This window comes from Ochlerotatus camptorhynchus, unplaced genomic scaffold, assembly GCF_037179485.1.
Source record: "Ochlerotatus camptorhynchus isolate MF236.1 unplaced genomic scaffold, CSIRO-AGI_Acam_v1.1 ptg000249l, whole genome shotgun sequence".
NCBI lineage: Eukaryota > Metazoa > Arthropoda > Insecta > Diptera > Culicidae > Ochlerotatus > Ochlerotatus camptorhynchus.
Window position 1 is genome coordinate 192,256 of NW_027040739.1, and position 6,302 is coordinate 198,557.

The following is a 6,302-nucleotide window of genomic DNA, read 5'->3' on the forward strand; positions in this document are numbered from 1 at the left end:
TGGATATCACAAAAATAACTTATTTTGTTATCATTGATAATATCTTGATAACAAATTCTGTAAGCCATACAAATTTATTCCATAAATTTCAAATCATGCTATCATTTTGATATCAAAGCCCCTTACGCTGATAACTGAAATATGATCAGGGATTAAAAGCATTATTTTTTATTGTTGTAATGCGAATAATATTTAAAGTTTTGAACTAACCTTGCATCGTTAATAAATATAAAGTGAATTTTTCATGATAACAACTGATAACAAAATTGATAATGGCTGATAACTAAATAAGTCATGCAATAACAACTGAAAACAAAATGATATCTGGGATAACAAGACTTGTTATCTAGATGATATCGGGTTGTTATTCTACTTTGCTCGGGATACCACTCTTTTTGAACTGTGATCCATAGTTGATCCTTATTTGAAAATGCTTGACCAGATAACTTTCTTTTAAACTCGTTCCATAAATTTTCGATGGGGTTGATGTCAGGAGATTGGCTAGGCATTGAAACAATAAAAATAGTGCTTTTAATCCCTAATCATATTTCAGTTATGAGCGTAAGGCATTGATATCAAAATGATAATATGATTTGAAATTTATGGAATAAATTTGAATGGCTTACAGAATTTATTATCAAGATATTATCAATGATAACAAAATTAGTTATTTTTGTGAAATCCAACGAGCAATTTTTTGTTATCATTTTTGTTATGTTGGCTGTTAATTCAACCATAATGATAACATATTCAGTTATCAGAAAGTGATAACCGGGTAATAGAACTTGTTATCAATTTGATATTTTACTTTGCTCGGGATGCTATACCAAAGGAAATTTTTCAGTGTTTGGTTGAGTCAATGCCTAGAAGATTGAACAAGGTTCTACTTAACAATGGAGGGCACAGTGGTTACTAAGCGTCATTAGTCTAATAAAACTTATACGATTATTTTCAAGCTTTCTATATTATAGTTTTATGCAACACATCTTTTTCAAAGACCAGGCATATTTTATGTTTTATTCTAATGAGTGAGTCATTTAATGTTTCAACTTTGAGTTTTCTCGTGCAATTACTTAATTCTTATCACACTGTCAAATGCTTAACTTTAAAGTCAAATAAACATTTAGTTTTGCCTACTCCTATTAAAATGACCAGCAGTGATGTATGTTATACTCACAACATTTACTGCGTACGTACTACACAATTTATTTCTTAATGATATCAATCATCACACTAAATGACTATTATAGGTGAAATGTCATAACAAGATATCTAATGTAACGTAATATCAACTCTACACTGAACTTGGCTTAATTTGCACCAACTTTCCTATGATCCGTTATATTTGAAATATTTTTGTGCCATTTTGAAAAATGAATCGATTCAAAAGATCGATTCAAAAAGATCGATTAAAAATGATTGATAAAATCGGTGAAACGATTATTTTCAAAAAAAAATCGATTCACTAAGATCGATTCTTGCCTTAAGATCGCCAAAGGCTATTATATACACAGTTCAAAAAGTAGTGTTAATTTCTGTTCAGTATAATGTACATAAATGGAGCGTCACATATCATATTAGTTTACATTATTCCATTTCCAACATTCCCGTAGACCATTACTTCATCTTCTCGGGTAGTCTCAGTTCGATTCGGTCGATGAAACCATCTTATTTCCCTTCAAAGGTAAAGCTTGGTACGCAGCTGAAAAGTAATGACGTTTTTACGTACTACGGGACAGGACACGGAATGCTAAAGAAATTACTTTTCCTTACCTTTTCTTGACCCAGAACGCAGTTCAAAAGAAATCAGTAAAGGAAAGATCGATTACATTAGGTGAATCGATGATCGACATGAAGGTGGCGCATTCCACTGAAAATAAAATTTCGTTTATACAACGAAATCGCTCGTTTGTTCTACGAATTTATTCGTTGTTTTCTGCAACGAAATGGATTTGTACATTGTATGAAGCTAGTTTCGTTAGAACTGCCACATTCGCTATCGCTACACCCAACAAGCGGGCCACAAGTGTTGGTTGTGGAAACCGAAAAATGTGGAGTGTGTTAGTGAGGATGGGTAAAAATAACTTCATTATTGTAAGGAATAAACATGACAAAAATATAAAAATAGGCTTCAGACCGGACTCGATTCATGAACCTTGCGATAGCCTGATTTGTGCCTTATCCATTACTCTATCTGTGCTACGAGAAAGGGAAAGACTAAAGGCAAATAAGAAGTAATCATGGAGCGGTAATTCGATTTCGTGTATGTATTTTTTTTCCTCTGACATAAAACCACCGTGAGTTGTTAGTTTGTTTGTACGAAGATGAATTTGTATATTCTACGACCTAAGGCGTAATATTGTCATTGCGCCAGATGACAGGGAAAACGAATGTTTCGTACCATTTACGAAAGATGTGTTGTATGTACGATATTCATTTTTACGAAACGGTTTTCAGAGAAATAACAAAAATACATTTTCAGTGTTCTGAATGCAATATCACTTTCCTTGCGGAATAATGGTCTGATCAATTATTCCGTTAGGTAATTTTAACGTTTTTTTTTTGTAAAAATGATGTTTTGGATGCATTTTAACAACATAAAAACTGATAATTGTTGATTTTAAAATTAGACGACACCCACTATGATCTCAAAATTTACCAAAAGACACCTCCCTATAGCTGTCAAATTTACTTTTGGGAATATTTCTCAAAAATTACTTTTCCGTTTTCTTTTCAGCTGCGTACCAGGCTTATGCGAGCAGATAAGTGTGCTGGTCGAAAGCTCATATATGATTGCCTTTGTGTGGGTCCCCTCACATTGCTCAATCCCAGGCAATGACGGTAGACTCTCTCGCAAAAGTTGGCGGGCAGAAAGGCGAATTGTTAACAGGCAAATTCTACACGATGAATTTTACCTTAGTGCGTGAGAGTACCCTTTCGGTGGTTACATTCAATTATTCCTACACGCAAACCAAAAATCTATTACAATGAATGTTAGTTCCGTTTCCTATCATCCTCTGTTCATGAACATCGCAGCGAATGTTAGAAGTTGACCTTACAGGCGATGTAATGGTTTTTTTTGTCTTTTTCATTTCGTGTTCTATCTACGCTTTCGACTATACCAGTACGCTTGTAGAACGACGCACATTGTAGAACATTGTAGAACGACGCACACACTTGCCTCGAATCTCTCCAGCAGAAAAAGTCGAGTATGCGAAAAAATGAGCGCTTCATGTTTGCTTTTAGGCTATCTATATTCAGGAGCATGGAGAGAGTAGTGGAGAAAGCACAGGTCTGATAATCGAAGCGTTCTTGGTTCGAGTCCAATCGGATTCCTATTTTTTTCGACATAACTAATTTACCTCACTAATACACTCTACATTTTTCGGTCTCCAATTTTCTTGCATTGGACCGCAGCTAGGTATATCGCATCCTCGGTGCATGCGGTCTCCACTAACATTCTCTGATGATGAATCCCACATAATTGTAAGCGAATCTTACATCCCTCGGTTGGGTGTTTCTTTGAGAGCGTGGTTTAAAAGGTTGACTTTATTCACGTGATAAGTATACTTATGCCCAAACACTACTCGCTAGATGCACATCTCGATAGAATAAACCTCGCGGACAGCAACATCTGGCGATATAGAACCGGTTACGATGACATCGATCATGCTGTTTGGCAATGTGTGGATAATGACGCCGCCAGAGAGTGACTTTTGAATACCTTCAAGGCCCAAAAAAGACAACCCTATGTCCCTATCAGATTGGGAATCCGCGATCTCTGCTATATGCAGTGTTTCTGAAAATGTCTAGTATAAGAATTTAATTTCTTTATATTTTGTTTCTCTGACCAGTGGGGACAAAACAAACAATATTAACTTTTGTTTGTCTTGTCCCCAATGGTCACCATAGCCGGTCAAACTCCAGAAGAATCTAGAACCACACTACCGTTTAAACTGACGACAACTCTCTAACGAGACAACGAAATCCCACCACCAAGCTCCTCCCCTGATCCTATCCTTCGACAATGTATCCTAGCCTCGGGTGAGCCTCGAGTATTGAGTCCAACTCCTACTGAAGATAGAAATAAGTGAATTTTGTTACAAACAATGAGCAATGAATTGTTGGCTCCGTAAAGCTAACGCGATTGAGCCTTACAAATAAAAGAACTAGATAAAAAAATACCTATACCTAGGGCAGTGGAGAATTATTTCACGTCGAAAAATTCTGACAATATTTTGTGGTTGTTGAATCGGCTTTGGATCGAAAACAAAAATTTCAAACAATATGCTTACTCTTTTTACTCTTTTTTCGTAACGAAGTTAAAATGCAACCCTCAACTGCCTTAATAAACATATTCTAGCTAAAGTACAAGAATGGTTTGGGAAAAATTAAGAGCAGTCGATTTTATTATCTCAAAACATATGCATAACTTTCGGACGAAACAATTCAACCACTGTCATCGACGTCGATGTTTCGATCCAAAAAAAAACAAATTCCCACATCCTAGAATCGGAAAGGCAAAGGATCTAGCCCTCATCCTCCATCCGATTTTCATTCGCCTTTCAATCCCAACAAAGTGAGAGGGATCGACCGACGGTAATAAATGACCAGCAATTTTAAACTTTAATCTGGAAGAAAATATTTTTCCTTCGTGTTTCATCGAGTGCTGCGAAAGGCAAACATTATCACTTCCTTTGGCTTCGGAAGGACATCCAGCCAGGATGGTCTCCATAACAAGCGCTGTATCGGATGGTGAGGAGTGCCGAAGAGGGAAAACTTTGTCCTGTTGGACGAGTTGGTCGATTATCCTTAACCATGTGTGCCTGTGTGTTTCAAGATAGAGGGGGACTCCGAAGTGGACAGTGGCCGGTTTGAGTAGTTTTTTTTCTTGCAAGGATAGAAGAATTGGAAAGGTTGAGGATAGTTTGAAGGAATGTGAGGTTGTGTGTGAGCTTGGTATTTGGTTGTAATTTATGTGAATGGATGAGTTTGAAGTTTTTGGCTGGGCAAGTTTTGCGAATCGTGCAAACGGGGTTGTCGAAATGAATCTGGTGAATCGTGTGGATAATTAATTCCGAGCCAAACGGTGTGTGCATGTTTAGTTTTCGGGGTTGTCATCGGCGGAGGGAACTTCGAGTAGGATGGAATGTGTTGTCTTTCCTGAGAAAGGGTCAGTCCAGATGGTTGGGCTAATGTTTCGATGATCATAAATTATGTTTTCAAACAGAAAACCGTTGCTAATGTTTTTCCTGTTTGGAAAGTCACCTTTTGTTTAATCACCTTTTTAAAAGTCTAATGATAAGCATATTTTCCTCACAATACATTCTTATCAAAGACAAATTTGTGTCTCACCTGTTGAAAATTATAGCAATCACTTTTGAAACTGAATACTTAAAATTCGCAGAATTTTGCCTTCTGGCAACATTCTGTCCATCAACCTCTAAAAACACAATCCACTAATTAGATAATTAGATGAAAAAAATTACTTCTGAAATATCGACACAAAATCATACCTATGTTGCACCACAGCTTCCATTGTGTATCAATCTGCCAGCTTCCGCTTGCGCGAACCCCTAAAATCTGCTAATATGGATTAACCCCTTCAAAAGCAGAGCAAAACGGATCCCATTCTGTCTCGGTTAACCACCACCATCCAATTCAATTTTCCATCTCTCAGGCCCTTTAGGCAACCTCTGTCGAGACAGGGGCAGCATCGAACAACTGGAGAAGATGATGATGATGTTGATGTGAGGGAATATGAATGGGTTCGAGGAGCTAGAATCCAATCACCCCGAGGCCAAATTAAATGAGCGTGGTCCTATAACTTTTGCACTCCCATTAACAGGAGGGGACAATCCTTCTTCAGAGTGCACCGACGATGGTTGCGCGTTGATCTTTTGGTCTGACTCGATGCTGACATTGTGTAACCGATTGTGTTGGGATGTGTTAATAATCAGGTTCGTTTCCTCGGAGACATAAAAACCCCAACCCCTTGTGGCAGGATTTCTTTATTTGTGTGTTTCAGGATGATGCAGTTTTGAGCTGTCAGATGTAACAAAGGATTCATCATGAACGAATGTACTTTCATTTCAATGCTGTGATCTGGAATATAGATAATTTCAAGCTAAAATTTAATTAACAGTGGCGTTGTAAAATGGCTTTATTTGAATGATTGGTTTATTTTCGATGCGGAATAGATTCATAATCAGTTCATGATAATCATTACAAAATGAGTTTTTATGTATGCCCACTGACTTTAATGCCTATATGGATGATCAGACCAATTCGAGTTGATGTTA